This window comes from Macaca fascicularis, chromosome 19 (genome assembly GCF_037993035.2).
Source record: "Macaca fascicularis isolate 582-1 chromosome 19, T2T-MFA8v1.1".
Lineage (NCBI taxonomy): Eukaryota > Metazoa > Chordata > Mammalia > Primates > Cercopithecidae > Macaca > Macaca fascicularis.
In genome coordinates this window covers 18,382,922-18,408,178 of record NC_088393.1, presented here as the reverse complement: position 1 = coordinate 18,408,178, position 25,257 = coordinate 18,382,922, and the positions used below count along the sequence as shown (strand labels likewise).

The following is a 25,257-nucleotide window of genomic DNA, read 5'->3' as shown; positions in this document are numbered from 1 at the left end:
GCCTCCTATTGGGTATTTTTTCCCGTTTGAAGCTCGAATGTCCTCAGAATCTCAAAGCACGAGCCTTTGAGTTCATTCATTCATTCATTCATTCCACATATATTTATTAATCTCTTCCTCTGGGTCTCCTCCAGGAGCACCTAATCTGGGGGAGACAGAGCCGGATGAGAGCTGGGAACCCTGCTAAGCTGGGACTGAGCAGGGGAAGGGACGGCCTAGGGGGAGTGGAGCAGCCGGGTGCTCCCGTAACAGGAACCGTGGTTTGCCCCTACGCTCCTTCCTCTTCACGCCCAGCAACTCACAGCAGGACCCTTGCCCCCCTTACACACCCTGAATCCTCCCTCTTTCTGCCCACGCTCTGCAGCCGCCTCCCCCTGATCTCCACTGCGGTCTGAGCCGAGGTGTTGGGGGGCTCCTGAAATCCCACCCCAGTCCCGGCGATTAGCAAGTAGTCTCAGATTCCCCCCATGGCCACCAGGTGGCAACAGCGGCGCGCGTTTCCCCGGCCGGACCCGCCCTGCCTCCTCCTACGGTGTTTGTTAAACAGACTTTTCCGGTTTCAGAGGAGTGGGATTAAAGCCCAGAACTACTGAATTTTGTGGCAAAAAAAGGATGAGACCTCTCGGGGAGAGACCTCTTGCAGCCAGTAGGGCCAGGAGGCAAGAGTCCCAGGCCCCGACCCTTTGGTGGGGGGACTTCCGTTTCCCCATGGATGCATCCAGATGGGGAAACAGAGGCCTGGGCTCCCGTGCCCTAGCCACAAAGTGGTTGCTCAGAGCTTTGCAGATGCCCCCCGCCCCGCTCCGGATCTGCCACATCCCAGCTTCTGCTCAAGCCGTTCCCTCCACCAGGCTTGCTCTCCCTTGAGCGTTTATCTTCCTTTTTTTTTTTTTTCTTTTTGAGACGGAGTTTCGCTCTTGTTGCCCAAGCTGGAGTGCAATGGCACAATCTTGGTTCACTGCAACCTCCGCCTCCCGGGTTCAAGTGATTCTCCTGCCTCAGCCTCCCAAGTAGCTGGGATTACAGGTGCCCGCCACCATGACCAGCTAAAAATTTTTTGTGTTTTTAGTAGAAATGGAGTTTCACCATGTTGGCCAGGCTCATCTCGAACTGCAGACCTCAAGATCCACCCGCCTTGGCCTCCCAAAGTGCTGGGATTGCAGGTGTGAGCCCTGGAGGCCCCTGGAGTTGGCCGCAAACCCACCCCTATGCACAGTCTCTTGGATGCGAGAAGTAGGAGACAGGCAATGTTTATTGTGTAGCAGCTGGGACTTTTGCCAGAGTGCATGGGGAAAATGCTCACCCTGCTTCCGCTAGTGGGAGGCTGAGCTGGACAGAGGGAAGCCTGGAGCTTGGAGCCTCTTTCCTTCCCACCGTAGGGACGCCTGCCTGAGAGAGGAGTCTGCAGGGAAGACAGCAGCACTGAGATGAAGCATTGGTTCCTGGATCCAGCCTTACCTGAAACCCAGTATTTTCCATCTGGTTCCTCTTTTTTAAAAAATATTTACCGGGCACAGTGGCTCATGCCTGTAATCCCAGCACTTTGGGAGGCCGAGGCAGGCAGATCACGAGGTCAGCAGATTGAGACCATCCTGGCTAACATGGTGAAACCCCGTCTCTACTAAAAATGAAATATTAGCCAGGCGTGGTGGTGGGCACCTGTAGTACCAGCTACTCGGGAGGCTGAGGCAGGAGAATGGTGTGAACCCGGGAGGCAGAGCTTGCAGTGAGCCAAGATGGTGCCACTGCACTCCAGTGTAGGTGACAGAGCGAGACTCTGTATCAAAAAAATATATAAATATAAATAAATAAATAAATAAATATTTTAGACTGGGCGCAGCGGCTCATGCCTGTAATCCCAGCACTTTGGGAGGCCGAGGCAGGTGGATCACCTGAGGTCAGGAGTTTGAGACCAGCCTGGCCAACATGGCGAAACCCTGTCTCTACTAAAAATACAAAAATTAGCCGGGTATGGTGGCAAGCGCCTATAATCCCAGCTACTTGGGAGGCTGAAGCGGGAGAATCGCTTGAATCTGGAAGGTGGTGGTTGCAGTGAGCCGAGATTGTGCCACAGCACTCCAGCCTGGGCGACAGAGTGAGACTCGGTCTCAAAAATAAATAAATAAATAGATATTTTATTTTTATTTTTTATTTATTATTTATTTTTTGAGACAGGGTCTCACTCTGTTGCCCAGGCTGGAATGCAGTAGCGCCATCTTGGCTCACTGCAACCTCCACCTCCTGGGATCGAGTGATCCTCCAGCCTCAACCTCAGGCTCGAGCCACCCCGCCCAGCTAATTTTTTTGTATTTTTTGTGGAGACGGGGTTTTGTCATGTTGCCCAGGCTGGTCTCAAACTGCTGAGCTCAAATGATCCACCTGCCTTGGCCTCCCAAAGTGCTGGGATTACAGGCATGAGCCACTGCACCCGGCCTCAGTTCCCTGTTTTGATGAAGCCACTTTGAGTCCTTCTTCTGCCCCTAGAAAATGACCAACTGGAGGTTCTTTCTGGGCCTCTGCTTGCCCATCTATAAAATACGAAGGGGTGGCCGGGCGCGGTGGCTCAAGCCTGTAATCCCAGCACTTTGGGAGGCCGAGACGGGCGGATCACGAGGTCAGGAGATCGAGACCATCCTGACTAACACGGTGAAACCCCGTCTCTACTAAAAAATACAAAAAAAAAAAAAAAAAATACGAAGGGGTTTGGAGTCCTTTTCTCAATGGGTTCAGCAAGTTTGTTTAGCAGGGCCCTGGCCTGGTAAATATTGAGCAAGGGCTGCTATACAACTATTACTCCAGGGCTCCTCAGAGCAGCCATGCCTCAGCTTCTCCCAGCAGCTCCGGGGGTCAGGACGATGTTAGCCCCCATTTCACAGCTCAGTTTCATTCATTCATTTAAGAAATCAGGGTCGGGCGCGGTGGCTCATCCCTGTAATCCCAGCACTTTGGGAGGCCAAGGCGGGCTGATCGCTTAAGCTCAGGAGTTCGAGGCCAGCCTGGCCAACCTGGTGAAACCCCGTCTCTACTGAAAATACAAAAATTAGCCAGGTTTGGTGGCACACGCCTGTAGTCTCAGCTACTTGGGAGGCTGAGGGCTGAGGTGGGAGAATCACCTGAGCCTGGGGAGGTCAAGGTTGCAGTGAGCTGAGATGATGCCACTGGACTCCAGCCTGGGTGACAAAGTGAGACCCTGTCTCAAAAAAAAAAAAGTCAGCATCGAGTGCCTACTGTATAACAGGCCCCATCTTGCACAAATCAGGATCTTCTTGATCATGAGGGACTCTTACCTGGGTGGGAAGGCGGACACTAATCTAATGATCACACAGAGAGTTATGAGAAACCGTAAGAGTGACGAGTGGGGATGTGAGGAGTAGGGAGTGAGGGAAGGCTTCCTGGAGGAGGCAATGCTGGACTACGGTGGTAAAGAGGGGCCAGAAGAGGGAATGCAAAGGCCCTGAGGTGGCTAGTGGGGAAGGGATGGGGGATGGGGGAAGAGGTTGTTGCCCACGTGAGGCTGGGAGCGTATGGGCCAGAGTTGTTTTTTTTCTTTTGAGATGGGGTCTCGTTCTCTCACCCAGGCTGGAGTGCAGTGGCGTGACCACAGCGCACTGCTGCCTCGACCTCTCGGGATCAACTGTTTCTCCTTCCTTAGCCTCCTGTGTAGCTAGAACCACAGGCATGTGCCACCACACTCAGCTTAGTTTATTTGATTATTTGTAGAGATAGAGTTTCACCATATTTCCCAGGCTGGTCTCTTACTCCTAGGCTCAAGTGATCCTCCTGTCTTGGCCTCTCAACGTGCTGGGATTACAGGCATGAGCCACTGCACCCGTGGGCTAGGGTTTTCTTCTTAGGTTGTGGGGTCCTGGAGCTGGAGAGTCAGGGCCTGACTGGTGAGATGTTCAGAGTTTATTCTGGCTGCGGTTCAGCTGGAAGTAAGTGATTCATCTTGTGAGCCTCAGTTTTCCGGTCCATAAAATGGATGTGGTCAGGCAGCCTCTCCAGAGCCTCTGCCCCTCTTCCCACCTCCCTTCCTCTGTCTCTGTCTTTCCTGATCCATCTTTTCCCTTCTCCACGGCTCCCACCTATAGGTGGGAAGCCTGTCTCCATCAGGGAGATAGGCTGCCTCAGTTTACCTCCCCAGGTACCTTCCTTCTCGATCTCTCCAGTAGCCTCTGGGTGTGGTCAGAAACAGATGTTGTCTCTGCCTCTGCCCTTGAGCCAGGATGGGACTGAGGTGTCAGAGGTTTCTGGGGACCATGGGCTGCAGGAGATGACCCCTGGACTCAGGGTAGCTCCTGGCCTGGCCCCTGATACTTTATTATCTGTGCCCAGATGCCAAGCCTTCTGCCCAGGAAGCCCCTTCTTTTTTTTTTTTTTTGAGACGGAGTCCCGCTCTGTCGCCCGGGCTGGAGTGCAGTGGCGCGATCTCGGCTCACTGCAAGCTCCGCCTCCCGGGTTCACGCCATTCTCCTGCCTCAGCCTCCCGAGTAGCTGGGACTACAGGCGCCCGCCACCTCGCCCGGCTAATTTTTTTTTTTTTTTTTGTATTTTTTTAGTAGAGACCGGGTTTCACCGTGTTAGCCAGGATAGTCTCGATCTCCTGACCTTGTGATCCGCCCGTCTCGGCCTCCCAAAGTGCTGGGATTACAGGCTTGAGCCACCGCGCCCGGCCAAGAAGCCCCTTCTTCCAAATCTGCCCTCTGCCCATTTCTCTCTCTCTTTTTAACTCATTTCTTTCTTTAAAAAAAAAAAAATTTAAAGTAGAGACAGTCTTGCTATGTTGTCCAGACTGGTCTTGAACTCCTGGGCTCAAGGGATCCTCCTGTCTCAGCCTCCCAAAGTGCTGAGATTACAGGCACGAGCCACTGAGCCCAGACTTACTCCCTTCTTTTTTTTTTTTTTTTTTTTTTTTTTTTAAGATGGAATCTCACGCTGTCGCCCAGGAGGCTGGAGTGCAGTGGCGCCATCTCGGCTCACTGCAACCCCGCCTCCTGGGTTCAAGCAATTCTTCTGCCTCAGCCTCCTGAGTAGCTGGGACTACAGGCACCCACCACCATGCATGTATGGCTAATTTTTGTATTTTTGCTAGGGACAGAGTTTCACCATGTTGGCCAGGCTGGTCTCAAACTCCTGACCTCAGTCAATCTGCCCACCTCGGCCTCCCAAAGTGCTGGGATTGCAGTCGTGAGTCACCGCGCCCAGCCATTCCTCCTTTTTAAAGATACATTCACACACCATACAATTCACCAACTTAAAGTGTACAGTTGACACGCTTGCAATCCCAGCATTTTGAGAAGCCAAGGCGGGAGGATCACTTGAGCCCAAGAGGTTGAGGCTGCGGTGAACCATAATTGTACCACTGCACTCCAGCCTGGGTGACAGAGTGAGACCCTGTCTCAAAAAAAAAAAGTACAATTCAGTGGTTTTTGTACAATCACAGGTTCTAGAACATTTTCATCTCCCCAAAAAGAAAACCTCGTTCCATAGTAGCCACTCCCCATTCCCCTCCCCTAGCCCCTGGCAGCCACTAATCTGCTTCCTGTCTCTATGGATTTGCCTGTTCTGGGCATTTCATATCAATGAAATCATACAATATGTGGCCTTTTTGTCTGTTCTTTTGTGAAAGAAACTCAGATGTTTTTGAAACCCATCCTCGTTATAGTGTGTGTCAGGGTTTCATTCTTTTTGATGGCTGAATAGCATTCCATTGTGTGGATGTGTCACTATTCATTTATCCACTCCGCCATCGATGGACATTTGGGTGGTTTCCATTTTCTGGCTATTGTGGATAGTGGAGCTCTGAGCATTTGTGTACAAATTTTGGCATAAACACCTGTTTTCAGTTTTCTCCGTATATATCTAGGAGTAGAATCACAGGGTCACATGGTAACTCTGTGTTTAACTTCTGGAGGATCTGCCAACCTTTTCCACACGTCAGCTGTACCATTTCACATTCCCTCCAGCAAGGCATGAGGGTTCAAATTTCTCCACATCCTCATCAACACTTGCTATTTTCCTTTTTATTTTTTCTTTTTGAGACAGGATCTCGCTCTGTCACTCAGGCTGCAGTGCAGTGGCGTGATCTCGGATCACTGCAACCTCTGCCTCCCGGGTTCAAGTGATCATCCTCGTGCCTCAGCTTCCCAAGTAGCTGGGATTACAAACTCTTGCCACCAAGCCTGGCTAATTTTTGTATGTTTAGTAGAGACGGAGTTTCACTATGTTGGCCAGGCTGTTCTGGAACTCCTGAGCTCAAGTAACCCGCCCACCTCAGCCTCCCAAAGTGTTGGGATTACAGGTGTGAGCCACTGAGCCTGGCCACCTTTTTCTTATCGTTCTCCTTCTCCTCCTTCTCCTTTTCCTCCTCCTCCTCCTTCTTTTTTGATGATGTCTTGCTCTGTTGCCAAGGCTGGAGTGCAGTGGCGCTATCTTGGCTCACCACAATCTCCGCCTCCCAGATTCAAGAGATTCTCCTGCCTCAGCCTCCGGGTAGCTGGGATTACAGGTGTTAGCCACCATGCCTGGCGAATTTTTGTATTTTTAGTAGATACGAGGTTTCACCATGTTGGCCAGGCTGGTCTTGAACTCCTGACCTTGAGTGATCTGCCCGCTTCAGCCTTCCAAAGTGCTGGGATTACAGGTGTGAGCCACTGTGTCCGGCCTCTCTTAATAATGGCCTTTGCAGAAGAAAAGTCTTACATTGCATGGAGTCGGGTTGATCTATTTTCCTTTGCTGGCTTGTGCTTTGGGTGCGCTACTTAAGTATCCTCCTGATCTTGATAAACCCCTCTTGCGGGCACCTCTCCCATCCTCCCCGCCCCCAGCCCCCACCTCTGGCCTGTCCCTCCCCCCTCCTCCCCTCCTCCTCTCCCCACCTCCCGCCCCAGTTTGGGGCAGTGGCCTGTGGCTCCGTCCCCGAATCGGAGGCCTCCATCAATGTTTAATAACTGAGCGGACGGAGCCTTGGCGGAGACGGAGACACCCCGCCCGGCACCATGCACTACGCGTCCCCACGGGCCGTGCCGCGATCACGCAGGGCCCCGCTTTCCAGGTGGGGAAACTGAGGCACCGGAAGATTGAGATGGGGACGCGACGTGCCTGGTCCCAGTGGTCGGGGCCACGGCCGGGCTCCCTCCCCGAGTCCTCCCCACCTTCCCTGGCCTGGAGCTGCTCCTGGCTCCGGTCCCCGCCCTGGCCTGACCCTGCCAGCAGGAACGGTCTGCTCCCCCGTGCGGTTCCTGCCGAAACCAAAATACCCAGGAGGAGGGGGAAAAAAACACCCGCCAGGCGGGCCGGGGGTGGGGGAGGGAGAGAGGGGCGGGTTTCTCCTCCGGGTTGGAGACTGAAGGGGCCAGGGATCACACAGTCGACAAACGTCTCAAGGGTCCAGCCGAGTCCTGGCTCTGCCTCCAACTAGTTGTGCAGCCAGGGCTTCTCTGAGCCTCAGTTTCCCCATCGGTGCAATGGGGTAGTTAACCCCCCGGGGGGCCTATGAGAGGTGAGAGGGAGCTAGGTGAAGGAGGTGCCCAACCCTCCAAGATATCATCACCTTTAATAATATTAAACCTTATGTGCTGGGATCAGGAGCTCCAGCCAGGGGCTCCTCTGGCTGGGGAGGAGGGCCCTCTTCTCCCAGTGGCTGGTCCTGTACCCCTAACCTCTTTTTTTTTTTTTTTTTTCCTTAACCAACTGAACAGCAGTGATCTTTATTTTATTTTATTATTATTTTGAGACGGAGTTTTGCTCTCCTTTCCCGGGCTGAAGTGCAATGGTGCAATCTCGGCTCACTGCAACCTCTACCTCCCGGGTTCAAGAGATTCTCCTGCCTCAGCCTCCCAAGTTGCTGTGATTACAGGTGCCCACCACCATTCCTGGCTAATTTTCATTTTGTTTTATTTTGAGATTCTGTCTCTGTCTGTCACCCAGGCTGGAGTGCAGCGGTGTGATCATAGTTCACTGCAGCCTCCTGGGCTCAAGCAATCCCCCCACCTCAGCCTCCCAAGTAGCTGAGACTGCAGGTGTGTGCCACCAAGCCCAGCGAATTTTTGAATTTTTTGTAGAAAGAGCACTCACTCTGCTGCTCAGGCTGGTCTCAAATTCCTGGCCTCAAGCAGTCCTCCCATCTCTGCCTCCCAAAGTGCTGGGATTACAAACATGAGACACTGTGCCCCGGCCCCACCAGCAGCTTCCTATTTCCTTCCTCCCTCCCTGTCTCTCCTTATCTCTCATGTCTCATCTTCCTGTCTTTCTCTGTCTGTCTCTATTTCTCTGTCTTGCCTTTTTTTTTTTTTTTTTTTTGACAGAGTCTCTATTGCCCAGGCTGGAGTGCCATGCGCGATCTCGGCTCACTGCAACCTCCGCCTCCCAGGTTAAAGTGATTCTCCTGCATCAGCCTCCCAAGTAGCTGAGATTACAGGCGTGCACCACTGCACTAGGCTAATTTTTGTATTTTTAGTAGAGATGGTGTTTTACCACGTTGGTCAGGCTAATCTTGAACCCCTGGCCTCAGGTGATCCAACCTCCTCGGCCTCCCAAAGTGCTGGGATTATAGGAATGAGCTACCATGCCTGGCTTGTTTTGCCTCTTTTTGTCTCTCTCCCTGTGCCTCTCTCTCTCTCTCTTTGTCTCTTGTCTCTCTGTCTCTCTCCTTGTCTCTTTCTATGCCATCTTTTTTTTTTTCTTTTTCTTTTTGTAGAGATAAGGGTCTCATTATGTTGCCCAGGCTGATCTCTAATTCCTGGCCTCCAGCAATCCTTGCCCCTCAGCTTCCCAAAATATTTGTGTCATCTTTCTATCTTTGTCTATCTCATTTCTCATCTGTCTCCCTGTCTGTCTCTTTGTCTCATCTCTCTGTCTCACTTTTGTCTCTTTCTCTCTATCTCTGTCTCCCTGTCTCTCTTTCCCTTTTTCTCTGTGTCTCTGTCTCTCTGTGTCATCTCTCTCTGTCTCTGTTTCACGTGTCTCTGTCTCTCCCTGTCTATCTTTCTGTGTCTCTATCTCTCACTGCCTCCGTCTCTCTTTGTTTCTCTGTTTCTTTGTCTCTTTTTATTTTTGGAGACAGAGTCTCACTCTGTGGTCCAGGCTGGAGGGCAGTGGTGCAATCTCTGCTCACTGCAACCTCTGTTTCCCAGTTCAAATGATTCTCCTCCCTCAGCTTCCCAAGTAGCTGGGATTACAGGTCCCCCACCATCATGCCTGGCTAATTTTTGTATTTTTGTAGACACGGGGTTTCACCATGTTGGTCAGGCTGGTCTCGAACTCCTGACCTCAAGTGATCCACCTGCCTCGGCCTCCCAAAAGTGCTGGGATTACAGGCGTGAGCCATTGTGCCCGGCCCCACTTCCATTTTTAGGTGGGGAAATAGGGCCTTGTTCCCGAACAGTCTCGTGCAGGTGTCCCAGCCCCAGTGGCTTCATGGTCACCCTGGTCCAGCTGCTGGGCTCTGTGGCTCTCCAGCTATCCTGGGCCTCCCATTCTAGGAGCCTGTCCCATAAATGGTCAGCCCAGAAAGTTCCACCCCGACATACTGGACGGTGACACCCCCACCTCCCAGAGCTGGTTTTGCAGCAGGCAGTCTGACGGGAAGCCCAGGCCACGTCCCCGTGGTGTTGGCTGCTGCCTGGTGCAAGCCAGGAATGGGGACCGGAGGTGACGTTTAGGGCGAGGCTTTGGGCTCAGGTTTTTTTTCTTTTCTTTTTTTGGTATATAAACTACTCGTTTTTTTGAGACGGAGTCTTGCTCTGTCGCCCAGGCTGGAGTGCAGTGGCCAGATCTCAGCAACGTCTGCCTTCCGAGTTCAAGAGATTCTCCTGCCTCAGCCTCCAGAGTAGCTGGGTCTACAGGCGTGTGCCACCACACCTGGCTAATTATTTGTATTTTTAGTAGAGACGGGGTTTCACCGTGTTAGCAGGATGGTCTCGATCTCCTGACCTCATGATCCGCCCACCTCGGCCTCCCAAAGTGCTGGGATTACAGGCGTGAGCCACCGCGCCCGGCCATAAACTACTAACTGACAAGGCCTACAGACTTATTTCTTCTTAGACACACCCACGGTACGTGTATGGCCACGGCAGCCAGTGGTCTTGGCGTGCTGGCTTCAGACACGAAGGCCCCAAAAGTGGTGCAGCCCTCTGTGGGCCCGAATTTTCTTCAGTCGCTCCAGGTCTTCACGGAGCTTGTTGTCCAGACCATTGGCTAGGACCTGGCTATGTTTTCCATCCTTTACATCCTTCTGTCTGTTCAAGAGCCAGTCTGGGATCTTGTACTGCTGTGGATTCTGCATAGTGGTGATCACCCATTCCACGTCATCCTCCGTGAGTCTCCCGCCCTCTTGGTGAGGTCAATGTCTGCTTTGGTCAACACCACATGAGCGTATCTTCCATCCACACCCTTAATGGCAGTGATAGCAAAGGCTATTTTCTGCCATCCATTGATGTTGGTGTTGAGTACTTGCAAAATATGCTGGAACTTTTCAGGGATCACTAGAGACACGGTGGCATGCTCTGGGGCTCCATGCCAGGCACCAGGCTCAGATTTGGGGTCTGGAAGCCCCACATTGCCCTCATCCTCTCTGGCTTTCGTCATGGGGGTGGGGGGGTGTGAAGAGGAAGGGACCCAGGCCCTTGGCATGAGGTTCCCTTCTTCAGGAAGCCCCCCACCTCCTGGATCCCCCTCCTGGGGACCCCCAGCCCTGGGTACCTCCCTCCAGCCTAGCCTTGACCCCGTGGGAACCAGAATATCTCTATCCAGCCTGGACCTTCCCAAGCTGGTGCCTCGAGCATCGCCCCAAATAAGGCAGGCACCTGGAGGTGGCCAGGAATGAATGAACATGAATGAGCAAATGAATCATATATAATCTTACAAACTCAGAAACGTAAGGCCATACGAATAGAAATCTGGCCAAGGTTGGTGGCTCAAGGCTGTAATCCCAGAACTTTCGGAGGCGGAGGCTGTAGGATTGCTTGAGCCCAGGAGTTCAAGACTAGCCTGCGCAACATAGTGAGATCCTTTCTCTACAAAAAATTGAAAAAAATGTGGCTGGGCACGGTGGCAGGTGCCTGCAGTCCCAGCTACTCAGGGAGGCTGAGGTAGGAGGATCGCTTGAGTCCAGGAGCTTGAGACTGCCATGAGCTATGATCATGCCAATGCACTCCAGTCTGGGTGATATAGTGAGACCCTGTTTCTAGAAAATAAATAAATAAGTTTTGTTTGTTCATTTGTTTGTGATGAAGTCTTGCTCTGTTGTCCAGGCTGGAGTGCAGTGGCAAGATCTCAGCTCACTGTAACTTCTACCTCCTGGGTTCAACCGATTTCTCCTGCCTCAGCCTCTATAGTAGCTGAGATCACAGGCATGCGCCACCACACCTGGCTAATTTTTGCATTTTTAGTAGAGACGAGGTTTCGCCATGTTGTCTAGACTGGTCTTGAACTCCTGACCTCAAATGATCTGCCCACCTCGGCCTCCCAAAGTGCTGGGATTACAGGCATGAGCCACCGCGCCTGGACGATAAATAAGTATTTTTTTTTTAATTAAAAAAATGCCTAAACCTGGATTTTTAGCATGTTGCAGGGGGCTCCCACCCAAGTCGAAGTTCTCAGAAGCTGGGAACTGAATAATGCATCTCGGGGTGGAATGTTTGATGACCCCCAGTAGCGTGCCATCTCAAGAGCAGGGGTCTAGTGTCAAGGCTCGGGGTTCTAATCCTGCCTCTGCTGCTAGTCAACCTGGAAAACCACTTCGCCTATATGAGCCTCAGTTTCCCCATCTGTAAAACAGGGTTGGTACCCATGTCTTGGGATTTGGGGGTTAGTAAATGAATCTGTGGGAAGCTGAGTCAGGCCTATCGGCGTCCGTAGGTGGAAGAGCCTCTTCCCTCTGACAGGGAGGGGAATTATAGAGATAAAATCAAAGACAGGCCGGGGGCGGTGGCTCACGCCTGTAATCCCAGCACTTTGGGAGGCCAAGACAGGCAGATCACTTGAGGTCAGGGGTTCAAGATCAGCCTGGCCAACATGGCGAAACCCCGTCTCTACTAAAAATACAAAAATTAACTGGGCATGCTGGTGTGCATCTGTAATTCCAGCTACTCTGGAGGCTGAGGCAGTAGAATTACTTGAACATGGGAGGTGGAGGTTGCAGTGAGCCGGGATCGTGCCACTGTGCCTCAGCCTGGGTGACAGAGTGAGACTCTGTCTCAAAAAAAAAAAAGGAAAAACAGAGATGGAAGGTCAGGTTGCATCAGGCAGAAGCTGGCAACCCCTGTGACTCAGGGAGGTGCGGGGGCTCCCTCCTGGTCCCTGGCCACCTCTGAGCGTCCCACCGGTTTCTTCCAGTTTTCCCTTTACTGAGATCCCTCTGCCCCCAGAGTCTCAGTCTCCTCCCTTCAGAGATGGGCTCACGCTGGCGCCCCTAAATCTTCTTCTTCCACTCATCCACCATCAAAATTGCTCCCACATCCGATTCCTTCTAATGAAGGTCCTTCTCCCTGGTCCAGACTATCCTTGCATCTTAGGACCAGCACAGGCACCCCTCTGTGGTCTCCTCGCTTCTCCCTTTATCCCCCAGAGATACCCCACCCTGGTATCCTGAGTCCAACTAGTCCTTCTTCTGTCTAGAAACCTCCACGGCTCCTACCTTCCTCAGAGCAAAAGCCAGAGCTCTCCCCCAGACCTCAAAGCCCTGCTTGGTCTCACTGCACCATTGCCTCTTCCCTACAACCCTGCTTAATCGACTTAGGCCACCTCAGCCTCCTCCAAGATCCTCCAGTGAGTCAGACAGGCTCCTGCCTCGGGGCCTGTCCAAGGGCTGTGCTTTCCCGGGGACCATCTTCCCATAGACGCCCATATGTCTCCCCCACCTCCTTTGGGTCTCGGTTCAAATATCATCGTCAATCACACTCTCTCTCTCCCTCCTCTGCCATCAAGAATTTGTATCTTGGCCAGGTGTGGTGGCTATGCCTGTAATCCCAGCACTTTGGGAGGCTGAGGTGGGCGAATCACTTGAGGTCAGGAGTTCAAGACCAGCCTGGCCAACATGGTGAAACCTCATCTCTACTGAAAGTACAAAAGTTAACTGCGTGGTGGTGGGAGCCTGTAGTCCCAGCTACCAATCCCAGCTACTTGGGAGGCTGAGGCAGAAGAATCACTTCAGCCTGGGAGGTGGAGGTTGCAGTGAGCCGAGACTGTGCCACTGCACTCCAACCTGGGCAACAGAATGAGATTCCATCTAAAAAAATAATAATAATAATTTGTATCTCATTCATGGTGGTGTCTCCGGCTCCTCTACACAGCTGGGGTTTAATGAGTGTGCTCACAGATAATTATACGCTGATAATACCAGATGCCTGCTGTGCTGTAGGCCCTGGGCTGTGGTCTGGGGACACAGCTGGGGAAAATTGAGAGCAATCTCGTCCTTGTGGGACTCATGGTCTGGGGACAAAGGTGGGACCCAGAGGACATTATGCACCTGAAGCGATGCATCTGTAATGTGGAATCAGGTGTTGAAAAGTGCGATGAATAAAGTAGAATACGTGACCAGATGCAGCAGGGGGAGCGCGTTGCCTGATCAGGCAGTCCTGGAATAGACGACATTTGGGGCCCAGGCCTGAATGAAGAGAGGGACATGCCCCTTTGCAGCAGCTCCGATGGCCATGTGTTTCTCACTGGTTCACAGATAAGGAAACTGAGGCTCAGAGAGGTGAAGTCACTTGTCCAGCATCCCCAAATCCAAACTCCCCAGCCAGGAGCCTGCAATCCCCTTTCCGCATGGTGCCCGGTTGCTGATGAGCAAACCAAAGTCCAGAGCAGCGCCGCCACGCCCCAAGGTCTCCCGGGAAGCTACTCTGCCCTCCTCCACCCTCCCTCTCCTCCCCCGCGCAGCTTTACTGGGGGACTTTCTCACAGGGAGGAAACAGCGACAGCTGGTTTCACAAGTAGGTGGCCCAAGCCACAGACGGGTTTCGGTTTGCAAACAGCTTCTGGCTCTGACTGCCTGCCGCTGGGCTGAGCAAACCCAGAGGTAAGAGACCCGTATCAATCCATAAGAGGAAATGGGCAATCAATCTGTCAGCTCAGGGTCTGGCTCGTGGGCAGCAGGGCCAGGGGATGGGGGTGCACTGAACCCTCATCTCCACTTAGTCTTGTCTTTTTTTTTTTTTTTTTTTGAGAGAGAATCTCACTCTGTCGCCCAGGCTGGAGAACAGTGGCATGATCTCAGCTCACTGCAACCTCTGCCTCCCGGGTTCAAGCTCACTGCAGCCTCAGCCTCCAAAGTAGCTAGGACTATAGGCACACACCACCATGCTTGGCTATTTTTTGCATTTTTAGCAGAGACAGGGTTTCACCATGTTGCCCAGGCTGGTATCAAACTCCTGGCCTCAAGTGATCCGCCTGCCTCAGCCTCCCAAAGTGCCAGGATTACAGGCATCAGCCACCGCGCCCGGCCACCACTTTTTTTTTTTTTTGAGACAGAGTCTCACTCCATCGCCCAGGCTGGAGTGCAGTGGCACAATCTCGACTCACTGCAACCTCCGCCTCCCAGGTTCAAGTGACTCTCCTGCCTCAGCCTCCTGAGTAGCTGGGATTACAGGCATGTACCACTATGCCCAGCTAATTTTTGTATTTTTGGTAGTGACAGGATTTTGCCACGTTGGCCAGGCTGGTCTCGAACCCCTGACCTCAGCCAAACCACCCTCCTCGGCCTCCCAAAGTGCTGGGATTATAGGCTTCAGCCACAGTGCCCCGCCCTTCACTTAGTCTTAATCACCCATCCAATCAACAACTGATGCTTATTTTATGCTTTGCTGTATTCCTGCATTTTATTATTCTCCCAGCAAGCATATACTAAGTGTTTAGTGTGTACCAGCTATTAGCTCATTTAAACATCTCAAACCACTGGAAAGAATCAACCTTGGCAATTATCTTGATTTCAGACTTCTCTCCAAAATTGGGAGAGAATAAATTTCTGTTGTCTGGAGCCGCCCAGGTTGTGCAAATTTGTTACATTAGCCCCAGGAAACTTAGACAGTCCCCTCTCCAACCCCAAGTATAAACTCCCCTGTCCTCCTGCAGGTCCTCCAGGTCTGAGAGGGTAGTGCCTACCTCCTGCACTCTGGCCAGGAGCAGGAAGGTGTGTGTTTCTCTTTGGGGATTTCTGGAGCATGTGGGTTGTAGACTCAGAGACACTTGGAAACTCCAGAGGTTTTTCCCAAGTGTCAGCACTATTCACCCTCCCCCAGCCATTTGTGAGTTTCTCATGAATGTATCTTGGGAAACACTTGGCATTGGTGGATTTTGTAGCTTTTGACAATCAAATGGTGTCTACCTGGTGTTTTAATTTGTATCTTCCTGATCCCCAATAGATGATCATCTCCTTGCCATCTCATGTGCCACTTGCCACATGAAGATTTCCTCCTTCATGAAATCTTACTCTGTGTTCTTTGTGGTGTTCATTATAGGAATTCTTTTTTTTTTTTTGAGACGGAGTCTTGCTCTGTCGCCCAGGCTGGAGTGCAGTGGCCCGATCTCAGCTCACTGCAAGCTCCGCCTCCCGGGTTTGCGCCATTCTTCTGCCTCAGCCTCCCGAGTAGCTGGGACTACAGGCGCCCGCCACCTCACCCAGCTAGTTTTTTGTATATTTTAGTAGAGACGGGGTTTCACCGTGTTAGCCAGGATGGTCTCGATCTCCTGACCTCGTGATCCGCCCGTCTTGGCCTCCCAAAGTGCTGGGATTACAGGCTTGAGCCACTGCGCCCGGCCAGGAATTCTTTATATATGTTTGATAGTATTCCTCCATCTGTTGAGTATATTGCAAATATCTTCCCCTAATTTGTCACTTATCTTTTTGTTTTGTTTTGAGACCGCATCTTGCTCTGTCATCCAGGCTGGAGTGCAGTGGCATAATTTCAGTTCACTGCACTCTCCGCCTCCCAGGTTCAAGCGATTCTCCTGCCTCAGCCACCTGAGTAGCTGGGATTACAGGTGCCTGCCATCTTGCCTGGCTAATTTTTGTATTTTTGGTAGAGATGGGGTTTCACCATGTTGGCCAGGCTGATCCTGAACTGCTGACCTCAGGTGATTCACCCACCTTAGCCTCCCAAAGTGCTGGGATTACAGGCATGAGCCACTGCGCCTGGCTGTCATTATAGGAATTCTTTATGTAGGTTTGATAGTATTCCTCCATCTGTTGAGTATATTGCAAATATCTTCCCCTAATTTGTAACTAGTCTTTTTGTTTTGTTTTGAGGTGAAAACTCCCTCTGTGGCCCAGCTGGAGTGCAGTGGTGTGATCTTGGCTCACTGCAACCTCCACCTCCCAGATTCAAGAGATTCTCCTGCTTCAGCCTCCCAAGTAGCTGGGATTACAGGTGTCCGCCACCACGCCCAGCTAATGTTTGTATTTTTAGTAGAGATGGGGTTTCACCATGTTGGCCATGCTGGTCTCAAACTGCTGACCTCAAGAGATCTGCCTGCCTCAGCCAAAGTGCTGGGATTACAGGGGTAAGCCACTGCCCCTGGCACCTGGCCTTTTTTTTCTTTTTCTTTTTCTTTTTTGAGACAGGGTCTCACTCTATGGCCCAAGCTGGAGTGCAGTGGCATGATCACAGCTCACTGCGGCCTCAAACTCCTGTGCTCAAGCAATTCTCCTGCCTCAGCCTCCTGAGTAGTTGAGATTACAGGCACACACTACCATGCCTAGCTAATTTTTTAATTTGTAGAGATGGGGTCTCCCTATGTTGCCCAGTCTGGTCTCAAACTCCTAGGCTCAAATGATCCTCTCGGCCTCTCAAAATGTTGGGATTACAGGCATGAGGCACCAAGGCTTGCCCTCGAGTTCACCTCTATTTTCTTTTTTTCTTTTTTTTTTTTTTTTGAGACGGAGTCTCGCTCTGTCGCCCAGGCTGGAGTGCAGTGGCCGGACCTCAGCTCACTGCAAGCTCCGCCTCCCGGGTTCCCGCCATTCTCCTGCCTCAGCCTCCCGAGTAGCTGGGACCACAGGCGCCCGCCACCTCGCCCGGCTAGTTTTTTTTTGTATTTTTAGTAGAGACGGGGTTTCACTGTATTAGCCAGGATGGTCTCGATCTCCTGACCTCGCGATCTGCCCGTCTCGGCCTCCCAAAGTGCTGGGATTACAGGCTTCAGCCACCGCGCCCGGCTTCACCTCTATTTTCTACCAAGACATTAAAGCTTTCTTTTGGGCCAGGCACAGTGGCTCATGCCTGTAATCTCAGCACTTTGGGAGGCTGAGGCAGGAGAATCACTTGAGACCAGGAGTTCAAGACTAGCCTGTGCAACATAGCAAGACAGCAAGATCTTGATCTAGAGACAGCAAGATCCTGTCTCTACAAAAAAATTTAAAAAGAATAGTCAGGCGTGGTAATGTGCACCTGTAAGTCTGAGGCTGCAGTGAGTTATGATCATGCCACTGTACTCCAGTCTGGGTGACAAAGCAAGACCCTGTCTAAAAAAATAAAATAAAAAGGTTAATTTTGTTATATTTTTGTGTGTAACTCCTTAACCCATGTGGATTTTTGTTTTGCATATGGTGTGAAGTAGAGAACCAATATTGTTTTCAACATGGTCTCCCATTTCCCAGATCCTTTTATGGGATAGCCTCCCCTCCCCACTGCTGGGACAGACTCTCTCCTTCTTGAAGCAAAATTCCTGACCTGCATAGGGCTGTCTGTGGGCATTTAATTCTAATCCATTGGTCAATGTGTTTCTTTCTGTGCCAGTATTTTGCTGACTTAATTACAGGCTTTGCCATGGGTTCCAATATCTGGTATGTCAGGTAGGACCGCCCTGTTCTTCTGCAGTAATGCCCCAAGTATTTGCAACCCTCTGCTGCTCCAGTTAAATGTTTCGATTATCATATTGAGTTCCAGGGAAAGCTGTGACATGACTTTAATTGGGATTGTGTTGAAACGACAGAGGGGGAAATTAATTTAATGTGTTTATTCTCTCACAGCTTTGGAAGCTAGAAGTCTGAAATCAAGGTATCTGCAAGATTAGTTCCTTCTGGTGGGTTGGGACTATTAAATGAGTTAATCTGCATCTGTATGAGCCTCAGCCTTCCTGTCCATGAACATGGTATGCCGTCTCTTTAGGCTTAGTAGTCTCTCTCTGCGTTTTGTGTGTGTGTGTTTTCTGGGAGAAGGAGACACTAAGTCTTTATTGGGAAGAATGTCCATCCACCTTCCCTCACTGCAGATGATGAGACATACTCAGTGTTAGGGTACAACGGCAGGTTTTAGCTGGTACTTCTTTTCCAAAGCAAGTGGCAGTCAACAACCCCTCAAGTAGTGGTAGCAATCTGTAAACTAGGTTTCAGATTTTTTGGGTGCTATCAGGGAGAGAAGCAGATCTGGCTGGATCCCTCCGGAGTTCTCCTTCTCCATGTCCCCCTCCGGAGTTTTCCTTCTCTATGTCCCATCCCAAGGGAATGTCAGCGTTGGCAGTGGCACAGTGAGTCCATTCAGGACACTCAGAATGTTACAGAATGGCTTTCAAACATTGCCCTTGAAGCTGAAGCCAAAGATGGCATCCACCCCCAGCCCATACAGCTCATTGATCAGTGTGGGCTCTGGGGGCACTTCACCAGGAAAAAGAATGACCCTTTCCTGATGGTGGGTCACCAGTATAGTGTAGAGTGGCTTGTTGGGTCTTTTGGGGTCAAAGATGATTGGCTGGTGACCAAAATGTTTGGGATGTCAAGCACAGAGCAGGCTCCCTTCTCCATTATTCCCTGGGCCACGGATGATTGGGACAGCAGCAGGGGCCCTGGACATGGATATGGGAGGATATGCCTTGGCAATGACGTTGAACAGCTGAGCCCAGCCAGTTCTGTAAGTTGGGCCATGCTGGTACTCATGAAGCAACTCCTCATGCATGGCCTGGGCCCCCTCCTGGTGCAGGAATTTCACTGCTCTGCTTGCCATGACCTCCGAGTTCCTAGAGCCAGTGGAGTTAAGCCACTGTGGCCCCCAGCAGGTGGGTCCTGGACATCCATCTTGCATCATTAATCTCTCTTAATACAGTTTGTGTCTGTTTCCCTACAGGGTTGAAAACACTTTTTGATTCCTTTATTCCTCTTTCTTTCCTTTTTTTTTTTTCTTTTGAGACGGAGTCTCGCTCTGTTGCCCAGGCTGGAGTGCAGTGGCACGATCTCGGCTCACTGCAAGCTCTGCCTCCCGGGTTTACGCCATTCTCCTGCCTCAGCCTCCTGAGTAGCTGGGACTATAGGCGCCCGCCATCACGCCCAGCTAATTTTTTATATTTTTGGTAGAGACAGGTTTCACCGTGTTAACCAGGGTGGGCTTGATCTCCTGACCTTGTGATCCATCCGCCTCAGCCTCCCAGAGTGCTGGGATTACAGGCGTGAGCCACCGCACCTGGCCTTTATTTATTTATTTATTTTTTCTTAGATGGAGTCTCACTCTGTCACCCAGCCTGGAGTGCAGCAGCACAATCTCTTCTTTCTTGATGCAGGGCTCTGTCCTGAGCTTCCACAGCACCAGATGATTTCTTCTCCACTATATTCCTGATTCTACTAGATTTTCTCGATTTTCTCACACCTGGTATTTCTTCCTTTTTTTTTCACTCTGTCTCCCAGGCTGGAGTGCAGTGGCGCAATCATGGCTCACTGCAGCCTCCACCTCCTAGGTTCAGGCTATTCTCCTGCCTCAGCCTCCTGAGTAGTTGGGATTACAAGTGCATGCCACCACGCCTGGCTAATTTTTTTTTTTTGAGACGGAGTCTCGCTTTGTCACCCAGACTGGAATGCAGTGGTGCTATCTCAGCTCACTGCAATCTCTGCCTCCTAGGTTCAAGTGATTCTCCTGCCTCAGCCTCTGGAGTAGCTGAAAGTACAGGCACCCACCACCATGCCCAGCTAATTTTTGTATTTTTAGTAGAGACAGGGTTTCACTATGTTGGCCAGGCTGGTCTCGAACTCCTGACCTCAGGCGATCCACCCGCCTCAGCCTCCCAAAGTGCTGGGATTACAGGGGTGAGCCACGGCGCCCGGCTCTATTTTGTAGTTTTGTAGCGACGAGGTTTTGCCATGTGGCCCAGGCTGGTCTCGAACTCCTAGGCTCAAATGATCCTCCCACTCGGCCTCCCAAAGTGCTGAGATTATAGGTGTGGGCCACTGCGCTGCACCCAGCTCCCTTAGGGCCACATTGCTGAGTCCCCAGGGGGGTTCCTCTGCGTCTCTTTGCCTGAGCCACCAGCTCCCCAACTGGGACCCTGAGTCCAGCTTCCAAGTGACCCTGGGAGAGCATGGTATTGGGATCAAGACCACAGGATGCCACCCTGGGCTCCTCGCTCCCAAGATTTTTCTAGAATCTAAGCAGCCCCAGGACTGCTTAGGGGCAGACGTGCAATGGGATGTGACCAGGAACTGGCAGATCCTGGGACATTGCTGCTACTGCCTCGCTGCGGTGGCCGGGAAGTGCTTGATGATTAGCAGTTGGCCATTTGGATGATGACAATGTGTCAGAGTGAGACTTTAGGTTGGCTCACACCAGCGTAAACAAGTGAAGGCAGCTGAGAAGACAGAAGACACTAAATCCAACCTGGGACTTATTTCTCCTGCTCTGACAATGCCCACTGCACCAGGCCCAACCCACCCTGTCCTCACAATGACCCCATGCGCAAGGGGGTGATGAACCTTGCATTCAAGTGGGAGGATCACTTGAGCCCAGGAGTTCGAGACCAGCCTGGGCAACATGGCGAAACCTCGTCGCTACAAAATTGTACAGATGAGGAAACTGAGGTACACATGTGTGTGTTTCAGACTGATGGGCGGCATGGCTCACACCTGTAATCCCAGCACTTTGGGAGGCTGAGGCAGGAGGATTGCATGAGCCCACGAGTTCAAGACCAGCCTGGGCAACATAGCAAGATCCCATCTCTACCAAAAAATAAATAAATGAAAAGAATCATTTTATCCAGATTGATAGTTCTAGGGCTGTTACGCATGGAACCGGAGCCATGGTGCCTGATTCAGTATGGCTGTAACCGCCATACTATCTCCGCTTCTAAACTGACTGCTTTATGGCTGGATCCTCAAGCGATCCTCCTGCCTCAGCCTCCCAAAGTGCTGGGATTACAGGTGTGAGCCATGCTGCCCATCAGTCTGAGACATACAGATGCGTGCCTCAGTTTCCTCATCTGTACAATTGGGAGGCTGCAGTGAGCCATGATTGCGCCACTGCCCTCCAGTCTGGGTGACAGACTGAGATGCTGTCTCGATAATAAATAAATAAATGGACTGTTTTCTCCTTTTTTTTCTGTGTTTCTTTAATGGTGTGGTCACATATGTTTCATGAATGCTTTGAATCTAGCAAGTTAACACTTATAACTTAAAACACAGATGTGTTTTGTTTTGAAGCAAGAAAAAGAACATGGGCCGGGCGCGGTGGCTCAAGCCTGTAATCCCAGCACTTTGGGAGGCCGAGACGGGCGGATCACGAGGTCAGGAGATCGAGACCATCCTGGGTAACACAGTGAAACCCCGTCTCTACTAAAAATACAAAAACTTAGCCGGGCGAGGTGGCAGGCGCCTGTAGTCCCAGCTACTCGGGAGGCTGAGGCAGGAGAATGGCGGGAACCCGGGAGGCGGAGCTTGCAGTGAGCTGAGATCCGGCCACTGCACTCCAGCCTGGGTGACAGAGCGAGACTCCGTCTCAAAAAAAAAAAAAAAAAAGAAAGAAAAAGAACATGAACAGACACATCTGGATAGCTAGGGTATGTAGCAAGAGACCACTATTCATCCTTCCAGAGCTGGAACTAATAACACGAGTTTTCCAAAACAGAAGACTTTGTATAAACCATTTGAATTTTTTTATTTTTTTTATTTTTATTATTATTATTTTTTTTTTTAGACAGAGTTTCGCTCTGTCACCCAGGCTGGAGTGCAATAGAGCGATCTCGGCTCGCTGCAACCTCCACCTCCTGGGTTCAAGCGATCCTCCTGCCTCAGCCTCCCAGGTAGCTGGTAGGACAGGTGCCCACCACCATGCCCGGCTAATTTTTGTATTTTTAGTAGAGACGGAGTTTCACCATGACGGCCAGGCTGGTCTCAAACTCCTGACTTTAGGTGCCTCGGCCTCCCAAAGTGCTGGGATTACAGGCGTGAGCCACTGCACCCGGCCTTCTTTTTTTCTCTTGAGACAGTTTCAGTCCGTTGCCCAGGCTGGAGTGCAGTGGCACCATCATGGCTCACTGCAGGCTCAGCTTTCCGGGCTCAAGTGATGCTTCCACCTCAGCCTCCCAAGTAGCTGTGACTAAAGGCCTAGTCACAAGAACCATTCTGTAACATTTCAGTGTCCACCACCACGACTGGTTAATTAAAAAAAATTTTTTTTGTAGAGACGAGGGGTCTCCCTATGTTGCCCAGGCTGGTCTCAAACTCCTGACCTTAGGTGATCCACCTGCCTCGGCCTCCCAAAGTGCTGGGTTTACAGGCGTGAACCACTACTCCCAGCCTGGATTTTATTCTTATGTTACTTTTTTTTCTCACATTCTCAAAATAAAATATTAAATACATAAATCTTGAGTCAAGTGTATTAAGGTATAACTTATATCCAATAAAGTACAGGTGAATGAGTTTTGTTTTGTTTTTTTGAGACAGAGTCTCACTCTGTCACCCAGGCTGGAGTGCAGTCATGTGATCTCGGCTCACTGCAACCCCTGCCTCCCAGGTTCAAGCAATTCTCCTGCCTCAGCCTCCCAAGACGCTGGGATTACAGGCACATGCCACCATGTACAGCTGATTTGGGTATTTTCAGTAGAGATGGGATTTCACCATGTTGCCCAGGCTGGTCTCGAACTCCTGACCTCAAGTGATCCTCCCACCTCGGCCTCTCAAAGTGCTGTGATTACAGGCATGAACCATGGTGCCCAGCCAAGCGCATTTTTCCTTATGGGGATAACAGTGAGTTTCAGACAGTTACATACACAATGGGGGTGTGGGAATAAATAAAAGTGAGGGACCTTCCTGCAACAAGCCCCCAGGGCTGAGCTCAGAGGAGCCCCAGCAGCCTGAGATGCAAGGTTGGCTAAAGTCCCATTTCATGGCCAGTGCTACTGAGGCTAGAGACAAATGACCCGGTGGGCTCAAATCTGGCCATGGATGCTAGACCTCCATCTTCTCACCTCAAAAGCAAGGATAAGGCCAGGCACAGTGGCTCACGCTTATAATCTCAACACTTTGAGAAGGCGAGGCAGGAGGATCACTTGAGCCCAGGAATTTAAGACCAGCCTGGGCAACATGGCAAGATCCCATCTGTTTAAAAAAAAAAAAAAGGCCGGGCGCGGTGGCTCAAGCCTGTAATCCCAGCACTTTGGGAGGCCGAGACGGGCGGATCACGAGGTCAGGAGATCGAGACCATCCTGGCTAACACAGTGAAACCCCGTCTCTACTAAAAATACAAAAACTTAGCCGGGCGAGGTGGCAGGCGCCTGTAGTCCCAGCTACTCGGGAGGCTGAGGCAGGAGAATGGCGTGAACCCGGGAGGCGGAGCTTGCAGTGAGCTGAGATCCGGCCACTGCACTCCAGCCTGGGTGACAGAGCGAGACTCCGTCTCAAAAAAAAAATAAAATAAAATAAAAAAAAAGTGGCTGGGCACGGTGGCTCAAGCCTGTAATCCCAGCACTTTGGGAGGCCGAGACGGGCAGATCACGAGGTCAGGAGATCGAGACCATCCTTGCTAACACGGTGAAACCCCGTCTCTACTAAAAATTACAAAAAACGGCCAGGCGCGGTGGCTCAAGCCTGTAATCCCACCACTTTGGGAGGCCGAGACGGGCGGATCACAAGGTCAGGAGATCGAGACCATCCTGGCTAACACGGTGAAACCCCATCTCTACTAAAAAATACAAAAAACTAGCCGGGCGAGGTGGCGAGCGCCTGTAGTCCCGGCTACTTGGGAGGCTGAGGCAGGAGAATGCCATAAACCCGGGAGGCAGAGCTTGCAGTGAGCTGAGATCCGGCTACTGCACTCCAGCCTGGGAGACAGAGCGAGACTCCGTCTCAACAACAACAACAACAACAACAACAACAACAACAACAACAACAAAAAGGTTTTAGCCTTGCATGGTGACATACACCTATAGTCCCAGCTACTTGAGAGGCTAGGGCAGGAGGATCACTTGCACCTGGGAAGTCCAGGTTGCAGTGAGCCACGATCGTACCACTGCACTCCAGCCTGGGAGACAGAACAAGATCTGGTCTTTAAAAAAAAAAAAAAAAAAAGTAAGAATAAAAGAGAAAGGTGAAGGCCAGACGCAGTGGCTCATGCCTGTAACCCCAGCATTTTGGGAGGCTGAGGCGGGCTGATCACTTGAGGCCAGGAGTTCAATACCAGCCTGGCCAACATGGTGAAACCCTGTCTCTACTAAAAACACAAAAATTAGCCAGGCATGGTGGTGTGTGCCTGTAATCCAAGCTACTTAGGAGGCTGAGGCAGGAGAATCATTTGAATCCAGGAGGTGAAGGTTGCAGCAAGCGAAGATCACGCCACTGCACTCCAGCCTGGGCAACAGAGAGAGACTCTGTCTCAAATAATAATAACAACAATAATAATAATAATAAGTAAGGATAAAAGGGAAAAGGTGGTGTTCATGGGTCACCAGGAGTCCTCAGCAAGCAGTTTTGTCCCTCTGGACCTTTGTTTTCCTGTCTGTAAAATGGGGATGTTTACAGAATCAGCCTGGTGGGGCTTTTGTTGCTATGACTGTCATCCCAGTCCTGGTTCTTGGTCCTGAGTGGGCTCAGCCAGGTGACCCGAAGCTCTGTTTTCTGCTTCCCCGCCCCGCCCAGCAGCCCGAGGCCAAGTCTCGTTCCTCTTGCTCTGCAATGTGGAAGAGGAGGATATACCCGGCCAGCAGCTCAGGAAATTCCAGGGCAGAGGTGGTGTCTGGTTCTGCAGCCTCACTGATCATCCTGCCTCTGCCTAGGCCGAGAATGCAGTGGGACCTTGCGTCCTTTCCCCCAGAGTGGGCAGTGACGATGCCACATCCGCCTGACTTGCCAGGTGATCCAGGCCATCCCAAACTTACCTTCAGCCTCATCAACTGTGAGCTGGCAAATTGTGAAGACAGGTGGAGGTGGCATGAAGACAGCCCCTGAAATCATCACAATGCCTCCCACCCAGGGCCTTAGCACATGCTGTGCCCTCTACCTGGGATGCTCTGTCTCCTGCTTGTAGCTACGAAACCTCTGCCTTCAGGACTCAATAAGGAATCACCTCC

At 51.3% G+C, this 25,257-nt stretch overlaps 1 pseudogene; it reads right to left on the bottom strand.

Annotated features, from left to right (window-relative positions):
* Nucleotides 1–9,889: 9,889 nt before the first annotated feature.
* LOC141409219 (small ribosomal subunit protein uS13-like) lies at nucleotides 9,890–10,971 on the bottom strand (annotated as a pseudogene).
* Nucleotides 10,972–25,257: the final 14,286 nt, after the last annotated feature.